Source organism: Muntiacus reevesi, chromosome 22 (assembly GCF_963930625.1).
Source record: "Muntiacus reevesi chromosome 22, mMunRee1.1, whole genome shotgun sequence".
In the NCBI taxonomy this organism is placed as follows: domain Eukaryota; kingdom Metazoa; phylum Chordata; class Mammalia; order Artiodactyla; family Cervidae; genus Muntiacus; species Muntiacus reevesi.
In genome coordinates, this window is record NC_089270.1 from 15,285,383 (window position 1) to 15,299,488 (window position 14,106).

Consider the following 14,106-nt stretch of genomic DNA (forward strand, 5'->3'; position numbering starts at 1 on the left):
AAATTGAGATAGTTGGCTTTCTTTAATTAATAGTAGTCTTTTGATGTTCTGACTACCTGGTCTTTGTTGCAGAAACTCCTGTGTATCCCAGCTCCTCCCGTACCTCTTCCGAGCAGTATTTCAGAGGCTGTATTCCAAGCTTAAGTCCTCAGTTTTGTCCCCTGAATAAAACATAACTCTCAGCTTTCAGGTTGTGCATTTTTGTTCAGTAGACATCGGGGAAGAGGCATAAAGGAAAAGAGGAATGTGGTGTTTGAGACTTGACTTCATATAGCATTTCATTCTACAAGCAGGATTTATGTTGTTGGACTATTGTTTGAAATGAAATGCAGTAGCAGTAGGTTTTGGGTGGTGCTATTAAATTTCAGCTCCCCAGTCACAGTCACCTATCACCGTGTTAGGCACATGGGAGAATTTAAGAGCAACAAAACAGTGTCAGGTTGCCCTCTAGCCCTATAAATGAACCAGGCAGGAGTGTGCGACTTGGCAAACAAAGCCTCTGGTTTATTAAGCTAATGAGTTTTTGTGAATAAGCAAGGCCAGCATTAAATCATTTAAAATGAATTTTCTCCTAGATTGAAACATTGTACCCACTGTACTGTGAAATGAATTTTAAATTTTGGGTAAAGTTTGATTTCTAATAACCTTCAATATTTCCTTCTTCTCTTTTGTTGCTCTTTTTCTTTCCTGTGGCTTTTCGTTTAGAATGACTAAAGCTTCATGATTTACTTCCTCTTGACTTTAAAGTCATTAAAGAAAATAACAGAAAGTCCCAAGAACCTAGAGAATCAAGCTGTCCAGAGTTGAGCAGAACCGTGCTATTGTTTTGCTTGTCTGAGTGGTGGTTTCCAGCAGAAGACTTACTTCATGGGGTTAATTTGAATTTCTTGCCTTCTTAAAACTGTAAGACAGCCACATTCTTATGCACCTGCTTTCAACAGTACACGCTTGCCTTGAAATCGCTGTTTCCATTGTAATGGCCTAAGTGGCTGCTCAGCCTTGAGAATAAATAAGCCTCCTTAAGCGCTTAAATCCCTCCTGGGGAGACACTTCCAGAAAGGTTCATTTTGTGTCACAGTTAGGGAGAACACTCAAACAACAGGCGAGAACACCACCAATTATTTTAAAGGAGACTAATTAGGGGATGCACAAGAGGAAATTCAGCTGCGAGTTGTGGAAACAGAAATTTAGAGGTGGGAATCGTCGCGGGAAAAGTTTTTCTTCCTCCACTTCCATAACTTTCATGGTAAAAAGCCTCTGGCTTTAAAGCTGTCTCCCACAAATTGAACTCTGGCAGAAATTAGGGCGACTGAATGTTGATGCCCGTGGCTACACATTTGATCACTTGCGTTTCCAAACGTTTGTTTTCTTCATCCCGTGTCAGAGTAGAAGAGAGTATTTACAGACAGAGGCTCCTGAATCTCCGTCAAAATGTGTTCACTCACTTATCTGTCCCTTCATTTATATGTCTGGTCAGGCCTTGGTGGAATGCTCACTTTGTGTCAAGTACTGGATTCGTCAATACTTTGTCTTCAGCACACTTTGCAGCTTTGTGAGATAAACTGCGGTGCAGTGGGGTGGAGGTGGTCAGCGGTGATGATGAAGGAAGAAAAAAAAATAGTTTCAAGAACCAGTATGATATTTGGTGCAAGAGAATATTCGCAGGATATTCTGCCAGAGGTGATATGTAATAGAAATTGTGGACAGCTGTTGCGTCTCCGTTAATAGTAACTCCAATTTCAGTACTTTGTTTGGGTTCCGTTTCATTATATAATCATAGCTAAATTAAATTGTGCTGTTTTTAAAAGCAGTATATTGACCGCTCGCGTCATGTGACTGAGGGGCACCCCAGTGTGGCGTAGAAGGAGGCGACACGTGGCGGGATGCAGGCTACTTCTCAACAGCACTTGGAGGACAGGATGGTGAATCCATCCATTGCTGGAGTCCTGTGCACAGATTTACAAGGACTCAATCTGGGCTGCCACAGACCCAGTCAGATGAGCATGCCGGGGTGATATCTGTTCTTGCCCAGCAAGCAGCTAAGCTAACCTCATACCCCACTGATATTTCTGCGGTGTGTCTAGAATCAGATAATGGGAATGTGATGCTGCAGACACACGATGGCATCCCAGGGGCAGTGTGCAAAATGGCCTCCTGAGGTCTATCAGTGCTCGGAAGCCTGTCATGGGCACTCAGTGGTACCTTATGTTAATTACCTTATAGATAATATAATATGCTAGAGCTCCAGTAATTAGACCATTCGTGTAATAGGCATTGGGCACTTTCCTATTAATTTTAGAGGAAGTTGTCTTTTGACCCTCTGTGGCTTGACTTATCAAATACCAGTTAAGGAAAGTACCACATTTTGAAACAGCAGGTTTAGATCACCTTGTATATAGAATTTTGTTATGTTTAATAAACCTGGTGGGAGGGGAAAAAAAGCAGTATATTGATTCCGACATTATAGATTCAGTCTTGGGATGTCTCAATTATTGTATATGAAAACTATTTTAACACTGATTGACCTCTGCCAGCAATTTGTAGAACTTTCCATATCAATCAGAAAAATGACCAAATGTAGTGATAAATTAATTGAGTGAGAGGCCATTACACTTTGGTGGCTCTAATGCCATGGTGGCTTATGTAAGCAAAACAAAATCTTAGCCTGCAGATGCCTCAAGGTCACAAAATCGAAAATGTAGGGACGACCAATCACAAACAATTTAGGCTTTAAGCTGTAGCCAATCAAATAACTTCCTTTCTTTCTATCTGTACTTTCTCTGTATTTCCCCTGACTCCTGTCTGCCAAGAATCTGCCTAAGAGGACTCTCAACCATTTCCTGTTTGGTGCTGCCTCATTTGAATTAATTTTTGCTCACTTGCTGGTGCTGGGAAAACTGGTCAACCACTTGTAAAAGAATGAAACTAGAACACTTTCTAACACCATACACAAAAATAAACTCAAAATGGATTAAAGATCTAAATGTAAGACCAGAAACTATAAAACTCCTAGAGGAGAACATAGGCAAAACACTCTCTGACATAAATCACAGCAGGATCCTCTATGACCCACCTCCCAGAATATTGGAAATAAAAGCAAAAATAAACAAATGGAACCTAATGAAACTTAACAGCTTTTGCACAACAAAGGAAACTACAAGCAAGATGAAAAGACAGCCTTCAGAATGGGAGAAAATAATAGCAAATGAAGAAACAGACAAAGGATTAATCTCAAAAATATACAAGCAACTCCTGTGGCTCAATTCCAGAAAAATAAATGACCCAATCAAAAAATGGGCCAAAGATCTAAACAGACATTTCTCCAAAGAAGACATACAGATGGCTAACAAACACATGAAAAGATGCTCAATGTCATTCATTATCAGAGAAATGCAAATCAAAACCTCAATGAGGTACCATTACATGCCAGTCAGGATGGCTGCTATCCAAATGTCTACAAGCAATAAATGCTGGAGAGGGTGTGGAGAAAAGGGAACCCTCTTGCACTGTTGGTGGGAATGCAAACTAATACAGCCGCTATGGAAAACAGTGTGGAGATTTCTTAAAAAACTGGAAATTGAACTGCCATATGACCCAGCAATCCCACTTCTGGGCATACACACTGAGGAATCCAGATCTGAAAGAGACACGTGCACCCCAGTGTTCATCACAGCACTGTTTATAATAGCCAGGACATGGAAGCAACCTAGATGCCCATCAGCAGACAAATGGATAAGGAAGCCATGGTACATATACACTATGGAATATTACCCAGCCATTAAAAAGAATTCATTTGAATCAGTTCTAATGAGATGGATGAAACTGGAGCCCATTATACAGAGTGAAGTAAGCCAGAAAGATAAAGACCAATACAGTATACTAATGCATATATATGGAATTTAAAAAGATGGTAATGATAACCCTACATGCAAAACAGAAAAAGAGACACAGATGTACAGAACAGACTTTTAGAGTCTGTGGGAGAAGGTGAGGGTGGGATGTTTTGAGAGAACAGCATTGAAACAAGTATACTATCAAGGGTGACACAGATCACCAGTCCAGGTTGGATGCATGAGACAAATGCTCAGGGCTGGTGCACTGGGAAGACCCAGAGGGATGGGATGGAGAGGGAGGCGGGAGGGGGGATCGGGATGGGGAACACATGTAAATCCATGGCTGATTCATGTCAATGTATGGCAAAAACCACTACAATATTGTAAAGTAATTAGCCTCCAACTAATAAAAATAAATGGAAAAATAAAAAAATAAAAATGGAAAAAGATCTTATTTTTAATGAAAACAACTTCCAGGATAATTTCATGTCATTTTTACTAAAATATACAAAAACTGTTCACCTTCTAATATCTATACATATCTTACTGTATATATATGGTAAATATATATATATATAATAATTTATGCTCACTTGCTTAGCATTTAAAATATGCCTCAGTTTATCTATCAACAGTTGTTTTGTATAGCTACTTCATTCATCTCTAACAAATCATAACTGGATTCCTGTGATACACCAAAAACTTTCAAAGAGGCATGCGTGCTCAGTCCCTTAGTTGCGTCTGACTCTCTGTGACCCCATGGACTGTAGCCCATCAAGGTCGTCTGTCCATGTGATTTTCCAGGCAAAAGTACTGGAATGAGTTGCCATGCCTGTCTGCAGGAGATCTTCCTGACCCAGGGATTGAATCCATGTCTCCTGCATCTCCTGCATTGCAGGTGGATTCTTTACTTGCTGAGCCACCCAGGAAGCCTACATATACATAGATCTCCTCCCTTTTCCATTTCTTCTTTTTGAAAAACTCAATCCCACTGCTCTAAGGTGAATCACTTTGAACCATCTTTATGGAGAATTTCTTCCAGGTTTCCTTTGACCAGTCATCTTGCTTTCCCTGGTTCTGAATCTGTATTTGGTATATATCAATATCAATGTCCTCTCCTCTGTGCATTCAAGATGGATTCTAATGAAGGTGCCTAAGAGCAGGTTGGCATCATTACACTGAGGTGACGTCTCCTGTCTTTTGATCTTCAAGGAGCCTTTCTATGCTTGTTGTTCGTCAGTCACTCAGTTGTGTTGGACTCTTTGAGATCCCATGGACTGCAGCACGCCAGGCTTCACTGTCCTTCACCATCTTCTGGAGTTTGCTCAAACTCATGTCCATTGACTTGGTGATGCCATCCAACCGTCTCATCCTCTGTCATCCCCTTCTCCTCCTGTGTTCAATCTTTCCCAGCATCAGGGTCTTTTCCAATGAGTCGACTCTTTGCAGAATGTGTCCAAGTATTAGAGTTTTAGCTTCCTCATCAGTCCTTCAGTGAATATTCTGGATTGATTTCTTTTAGGATCGACTAGTTTGATCTCCTTGCAGTCCAATGGACTCTCAAGAGTTTTCTCCAACACCACAGTTCAAAAGCATCAGCTTTCTTTATAGTCAAACTCTCACATCCTTACATGACTACTGGAAAAACCAGAGCTTTGACTAGACAGACCTCTGTTAGCAAAGTAATGTCTGCTTTTTAATATGCTATCTAGATTTGTCATAGCTTTTCTTCCAAGGAGCAAGCGTCTTTTAATTTCACGACTGCAGTCACCATCTGCAGTGATTTTGGAGCCCAGGAACATAAAGTTTGTCACTGTTGAAATTGTTTACCCATCTATTTGCCATAAAGTGATGGGACCGGATGCCATGATAATCCTTTTTTGAATGTTGAGTTTAAGCAAGCTTTTTTGCTCTCCTCTTTCACCTTCATCAAGAGGCTCCTTAGTTCCTCTTCACTTTCTGCCGTAAGGGTGGTGTCCTCTGCATATCTGAGGTTATTGATATTTCTCCTGGCAATCTTGATTCCAGCTTGTGCTTCTTCCAGCCCAGCATTTTGCATGATGGACTCTGCATATAAGTTAAATAAGCAGGGTGACAATATACAACCTTGACGTACTCCTTTCCTGACTTGAAACCAGTGTGTTGTTCCATGTCCGGTTCTAACTGTTGCTTCTTGACCTGCATACAGATTTCTCAGAAGGCAGGTCAGGTGGTCTGGTATTCCCATCTCTTTAAGAGTTTTCTGGTTGGTTGTGATGCACACAGTCAAAGGCTTTGGCATAGTCAATGAAGCATAAGAAGATGTTTTTCTGGAATTCTCTTGCTTTTTCTGTGATCCCTGGATGTTGGCAATTTGATCTCTGATTCCTCTGCCTTTTCCAAATCCAGCTTGAACATCTGGAAGTTCTCAGTTCAGATACTGTTGAAGCCTGGCTTGAAAGATTTTGAGCATTACTGTGCTAGCATGTGAAATGAGTGCAATTTTGCAGTAGGGTAAACATTCTTTGGCATTGCCCTTCTTTGGGATTGGAATAAAAACTGACCTTTTCCAGTCCTGTGGTCACTGCTGAGTTTTTCAAATTTGCAGGCATTTGGAGTGTAGCACTTTAACAGCATCATCTTTTAGGATTCTCTGTGTGTATGTAGTAGGGAAGTTCTCCTTGACTTTGAGAATGAGGAATATGTGGTCTTTAATCTCTTATCTGAGCAGGGTTCAGCTCTTCTCTTGCTCCTCATCTGGGATATCTATCCACAAGGACAGGCTCTGGCTGCTTAGGCTGGGGCCCATCTATCTCCTGCCTCAGTATGTGGTATCTGTTTAAATATGGTTGATTTTGACCCCCCTCCAAAGAGAAACATAACATTTATGGTCTCAAAATAAAATAAGATCATTATTTCTGGGTAAAAATTTTGGAAAGACTTCAGTTTTCACAGACTCTGGACAGAACATCTGAAGAAACAGCAGTTTCTTTGCCAGATATAAGTGAATCAGAAATGACATAATTTCCCCTGAAAAATGCCAGGAATATTTTCTCTGTATATGGTTGTCTGTATCATGCTCTTACATATTTCTGAATCTCACCTTGTGTTTAAATTCTGCAACTGTATCTTCTATCTATATTGTACACTTAAAAAAAAATCTTTTATAAGTACAATGACAAACCACTCCTCTCGGATGTGTACATATCGATAACTGAATAAAACTATTAAGCCATAAATACTTGATTTCTTAAAATCCATAAATATAATTAAGAATTACTTTTACTAGTTTAAAAATATTGTGAGAAAAAATTGTAGGAGACATACTATTAGTCTACTGAAAAAAATGTATTTAAACAAACTAAAGTGAACTATGGGTGTTCATTGGAAGGACTGATGCTGAAGCTGAAACTCCAGTACTTTGGCCACCTCATGCAAAGGGTTGACTCATTGGAAAAGACCCTGATGTTGGGAGGGATTGGGGGCGGGAGGAGAAGGGGACGACAGAGGATGAGATGGCTGGATGGCATCACTGACTCGATGGGCATGAGTTTGAGTAAACTCCGAGAGTTGGTGATGGACAGGGAGGCCTGGCGTGCTGCGATTCATGGGGTCGCAAAGAGTCAGACACAACTGAGAGACTGAACTGAAATGAAAGTGAACTATTGATGACTAAGTTTGTGTTCTTCTCAGAGTTCTAGTTTTCTAAAAAGGAGAGCTCTTGAATTTGGTGAAAGTGAAAGTGTTAGTCACTCAGTCATGTCTGACTCTTTGTTACCCCATGTACTTACTGGAGCCTGTCAGGCAGCTCTGTCCATGGGGTTTTTTCAGGCAAGAATACTGGAGTGGGTTGCCATTCCCTTTTCCAAGGGATCTTTCTGACTCAGAGATTGAACCCAGGTCTCCTACATTGAAGGCAGATTTGCTACCATCTTAACCATTGGATGGAGAAGGAAATGTCAACCCACTCCAGTATTCTTGCCTGGAAAATTCCATGAACAGAGGGGCCTGGCAGGCTACAGTTCATGTGTTGCAAAGAGTTGGACATAACTAAGCACACACATGTAGCCATTGGAACATTCATCAATTTAAAAATTAAAAATAGCTGAGATTAAAATTTGCTATATAATGCACTCAGCTTCTTGTCCTGTAACTCAGTTTGACACATACAAGTTTATTTTGACAATTGGTTTATTTCTGATGAATATTGCTAGGAAAATTTCTTCATAACTCTAACAGACTTCCTCAGTTCAGTTCAGTTCAGTCGCTCAGTCGTGTCCGACTCTTTGCAACTCCATGAACCACAGCACGCCAGGCCTCCCTGTCCATCACTAACTGCCGGAGTTTACCGAAACTCACGTCCATTGTGTCAGTGATGCCATCCAACCATCTCATCCTCTGTAGTCCCCTTCTCCTCCTGCCTTACATCTTTACCAGAATCAGGGTCTTTTCAAATGAGTCTGCTCTCTGCATCAGGTGACCGAAGTATTGAAGTTTCAGCTTCAACATCAGTCCTTCCAATGAACACTCAGGACTGAGCTCCTTTAGGATGGACTGGTTGGATCTCCTTGCAGTCCAAGGGACTCTCAAGAGTCTTTTCCAACACCACAGTTCAAAAGCATCAATTCTTCAGTGCTCAGCTTTCTTTATAGTCCAACTCTAACATCCATACATGACCACTGGAAAAACCATAGCCCTTGACTAGATGGACCTTTGTTGGCAAAGTAATGTCTCTGCTCTTTAATATGCAGTCTAGGTTGGTCATAACTTTCCTTCCAAGGAGTAAGTGTCTTTTAATTTCATGGCTGCAGTCATCATCTGCAGTGATTGTGGAGACCCCCTAAACTCTTAAAAAACAAATGACTGTAATTGTATTCAAAGGCAAAGTTCTAGAATTACTCTGAATTTGACATATGTTATTTACACTTTCATTTTCTACAATTATCCCTCTTAATTCATATTAGAGTTACCCAGAAATCACCTGGGTTCATCTTTGTTAAAAAAAAAAAAGTGAAAACATAGCAGATGCATTAGAGTAATTATATAACAATTTCTGCTGCAGGCTAAAAGCATCTTTCAGGCATTTTAATTAAGCCAGGGGTGTTGCAGCATGCTAGCAAATATACTCCATTTTATCTTCAAAAAATGCATATTATGACATGCATAATGACAGAAACAATGATTTACATTTTAAAGAAACAATCTTTTTCATATAATCAACTTTATTTTAAATTGTAAATTTCTATTTTAAGATTAACTCAGGAATACCTGTATGTATAATTTAAAGAAGACCCGAGAGGCCAATTATTTTGAGAAGAGATGGATTTGGGTGCAGGCTTCCACTCTACTCACTTTTCATGGATTTATTTTTTATTTTGCAAGAAGAGATTAGTAGAACACTTATGAAGTAAGTTTTTTTCTTGATGAATTCTCCATAGTATCCAATTTTATTGCCAATATGCTATAAGAACTAAATATTTTAATTAATTAATTAGTAATAAAATGTCAATAGCTATTTTAGGAAGAATAGAACTTTTGCTTTGGTTACTGTAATAACCACTTATCTTAATTTCTGGATTGGAGTAGTTTGACTTTTGGGTTATTTTGGCCATCTTTTATTACTTTTTTTACTTCACATTTGAGTGTCTTCTATGATGACACTTTTTAGAAGTGTCTTTCTTATAGGAGGGTCTTCTGTATGCAAAGTAATTCCCCCCACTAGCATTCAGTTCTTTCCCTTTGTAGTGAACAATTAGGAATCCTTTTGGTTGCAGAGGTAAAGTAAAGAAGGAGGAAGATAGGGCATAAGAGAAAAGGAAAGCAGTGGAAAAATAAAGAAGATACAATGGAAGCAGGTAAAGAATTTTGTTTAACAGAGGGAGGTGTAAGTAGAAACATTTAATTCTGGAGAAAATGAATGGATAGAATGAATGAATGAATGAATAGATAAATATTAAAAAGATAGCATAGAATAAAGCAAATAGCAAAACAAGTATCCTGTGTTATTCATTTTAGTGAAAGAAAATATAATCTCCTGCATAAAAAGAAATTAAATTCTCTTGGAAGATGTTAATGTCAAAATATCCATTCAGGCTTGTCATACTTTAGATAAAAGCGTAATCTTGCAGCTTGAAAGTATTCTGCTGTATTTCTTTTGTAAACAATTTTCTGGGACAGGAAACTCTAAATGACATCAACTACATGTTTCAATTACAAACCAAATTAACATTATTTTAGAAGAAAAATGGGTATCTTCATTTAGAAGCCAGATGTCTTATTAAATACAATTTCCTCTGTTGGCTGCTTTATATTAGGGGCAGATTTAAAACAAGAACAGCTTCTGTGAAATATCATCATACCCTTAGTGTGGCTTTCATGGTCATGGAGGCTGAAATATGAAAGTCACTGACAGATCTGCAAAGCAGTTTTTTTTTTTTTTCTCTAAAGAAGTTGTTTAAATCCAATTAGCTGTCATTTTTTTTTTGGCTGTTCCAGAACCTTGTTATTGTCTTGGTTATGTTAGATTGATTGATGTATCCATTCAGAGTTTCCTGTTATGGCTTTCAGAGAAGTCTCTCATTGCTCTATCCAATGTTCAGCAATCAAATTGGTGGAGAATTTACATTTTTTTTTGGTCTCATAAATGCTCTAAGATGGATGTAGTAAGAAGCATAAGCTACATCTGGTGTTTGGGAGTTAGAGTTCTTTTTGTATGTTTCTCATGTGGGCACTCTAATGAAAGAATGACTTCTTTTGCTTATTGATTATTCTGATTTTATTCTTTCCTCTCTTAAAAAAAACTCTTAACGCGTGTATTTTCCAATGGGTGGCATTTACTTTTTTTGGCTACTTATGTCTAACGAATTGGAAACTATTGGCAATTGGAAAACATTGGCAGTAAGTGACTGCCTGGTTATTGAAGTTTACTCAGATGCTCTCTGCGTTATCCGGTAGATAGAACATGGAATCCAGAAGCCAGTGGGTTACCTGGTCTAACAACCTGTCTGACACTCTTGGCCTAGTGGTTCATACACATAATGTCTGGACCTTGGCACTTGCGAGGAGCCCATTCCACCTTCAGACAATGCTGTCAGACAATTGTTCAGTAGATTGTGCTGAGGTTTTCCTGAAGCTTCCATTTATTGATCACAATTCTACCTAATAGCAATGTATAGAGACTTCCTTCCATTTCTCATGTAATTAACCCATTACATATCTGAAGGCAGCTGTTTTGCCCATTTGAGTCTTAATTTCCCAGATTTAACTTTCCCAGTTCCTTCACTTGTATGTCATAGGGGTCCCCTGACCGGCTTGGTCAGTCAGAAATTCTCATCCTACTTATGCTAGAAGGTTGATACAACTTGAGTTCTGTCACTGTTTCATCAAGACATTTTGAAAACTATTCTTTTTAAACAATTTTTTTTTTCTATTTAATAAGGCCCTCTTTAAAATCTCTTTTATATTATGAAATAACCAATATGTGAGAAAGTAGAAGTACCTGGGGTTGTCAAACAAAAAACAAATCCAGACTTAGTAAAGACTTTATTTATTTTAATTGTAAAATTTTAATTTTATTTATTTGTTTTACTCTTCTCTGTGCTGGGTCTTTGTTGCTGCGTGGGCTTTTCTCTAGTCGCGGTGAGTAGGGGCTACTCTCCAGTTGGATGTGTGGGCTCCAGAAGTTGGCACATGGACTCAGTATTGGAGCTCCTGGGCTGAAGAGCAGAGACTCAATAGTTAACGGCGCTCAGGCCTAGTTGCTCTACAGCATGTGAAATCTTCCTGGACCAGGGATTGAACCTGTGTCTTCCACATTGGCAAGTGGATTCTTTACCACTGAACCACCAGGGAAGCCCGAGAAGGACTTTATTTGAGGGGATTATTGCACAATGGGGAAAGAGACTGTTGCAATTAGGTAGAAGACTTTGACCATCGGATCTGCAAGCATTATACAAAAAGGGATCTTCTTTAATAGAAAGAATAGGAAGGTGACAGGGAATGGTGTGCGGAAGTGGGCTGGAAGGGTACCCAGATGGGATAGATTAGAGATTCTTGTACCCTAAGTACAGTCTGTTCTCCAGGGACCTCTAAGGGAGGAGTTGAGTGCTGGCCAGAGTCAAGGGACCTTGGGATAGGAGAGAAGTTAATCACAGGTTAACACGTACTTTCTTCTGCTGGATTAGTGGGGACAAGCAGTTCAGTGAATCATTTCTGAGGTGGAGAATGGGAATTTGGAGGGTCTGTATCTGGCCACGTTGAAGGTAAGCCAGGGCACTCTCTGTGAGTCTTATCTAGTTTACATGGGGACCAGTGGTGGTTTGAGCTAAGCCGTTTTCTGGTACACAAAAGAGTGAGTGGGGGAGATTTCTTTAAATATTGCTGTTTTCCAGGATCACAGGGCTCTGGTGAAGCTCGACATTGTTACTGTCCACTGCTGGACTTCACAGATGTCAACATTTGGGGCCATATTTGCTCTAAAAACATTTAAAAAAAAAAAAAAAAAGAAATCTATACTACAGATACATGCAACCTACTTCATTTCCTTATTTTTCTCCCCAGAGTTTACCAGGATCCTCTTCTCTTTAGTTGTTGCTGCTTATGTATGATATATCAGACAGACAGACAGACAGACAGACACACACACACATGCTCAGAGTATTGTTTGTTATGTTTTCAGTTTACTAAATGGTTTCATACAATATATCCATACCTATCAATCTCTAACCTATCCTCTGTCTTTATTTCTTTTTTTTTATTTTTATTTTTTATTTATTTATTTTTTTAATTTTTCAGTGGGTTTTGTCATACATTGATATGAATCAGCCATAGAGTTACACGTATTCCCCATCCCGGTCTTTATTTCTTTATCTATATCTCACTTTTTCTCAGTCAGTGGTCAGTATTTGAGATCTGCACATCTTGATATATGTCTTTCTATTTCATATATTTTACCTATTTAATTACTGTATGGCAGTACCCTATTGGAATATTTAATTTTTAAAAATCCATTCTTCTGTAGATAGGCACTTAAATTGTCTTAATTTTTCCCTTATTACAAACAATAAAGTCTTTTTTGTGTGTATCTTTAAACTTGTGTACATGTTAAAAAGCTTCTTCAGGGGGTGAACCTAGGAGTGGAGTTTCTGAAACTTTACTATTAACAGATACTATCAAATTTTTCTCTAAAGTAGTTGTACAAATTTATACCCCCCTTTCTTCTCTAGCAGTATGTGACAATTCCTTCTGCTCCACGTTCTTATAATATATTTTAGTGTCCGAATAAAATTCTTGCCATATTGCTAGGCATGAACTATGGTATTGTTTTGTGTTAATTTTTAGTTCCTGACTAGTAATGAGTTTGGGTTTATTTTTATGTTTATAGGCCATTTAGTTTTTATTTTTGCGATACGGCTATTCATAGTCTTTGCCCATTTTCCTTGAGTTGTTTTTCTTTTCCTACTGATTTCTAGATGTTCTTCCTGTTTTCTGTATACCAGTTTCTTTGTCGATCGTATCCTTTGAAAAGACCTGTACCTGATCTGTTTGCTTTCACTGTTTTTTAAAAAAGAAATATATTTATTTTTATTTGTTTATGTGACTGTGTTGGATCTTAGTTGCTGTCTGCAGGATCTTCAGTCTTCATTGCAGCATGTGGGAGTTTTAGCTGAGGCATGTGGGATCTAGTTCTCCAGTGACCGAACCCAGGCCCCCTGCATTGGGAGTGCAGTCTTAGCCACTGGAACACCAGGGAAGTCTTACTTTCATAGCTTTTATGTTTGAATGTTGCTATTTTAGTCAGCTTAAGGTAAACCGTGGGATGGTAACAGAACTCCCAGATCTCAGCAAAAGTTCTGCTTTTACTCACATTTTCACGTGGGTTGACAGGCCCTGCTCCACATATTTTTCACTCCAGAGATCAGAGTTGAAGATGCAGCTCTTATCTTAGACATGTCAGTCTTGCAGCACAGAGGAGAGATTACAGACCCGCAGGAAGGCTCTTAAAGCTTCCGTTTGCCAGGGGCACCTGTCGCTTTATACCCACATTTCATTGGCCAAAGCAAATAGCATGGGGCGAGGGTGTAGTTGGGGCGGTGGGCGCAATTGTGTTCAGAATGATACAGTCTGTCACCAAGACCCTGGTCCTTTTCTCTGTGGTCTGTGTGCTTCATGCCCTGTTGAAATAATTCCCTACTGAAGGTCATAAAGATATTCTATATTTCTTTGGAGGGCTTGATTTTTACATTTATGTTTTTGATCTATCTGAATATACTTGGGGTGTGGTGTGAGTTAGATA

At 39.0% G+C, this 14,106-nt stretch overlaps 1 pseudogene; it reads left to right on the top strand.

Annotated features, from left to right (window-relative positions):
* The first annotated feature begins 1,883 nt into the window (after positions 1-1,883).
* On the top strand, positions 1,884-2,158 carry LOC136153072 (ragulator complex protein LAMTOR5 pseudogene; annotated as a pseudogene).
* Positions 2,159-14,106: the final 11,948 nt, after the last annotated feature.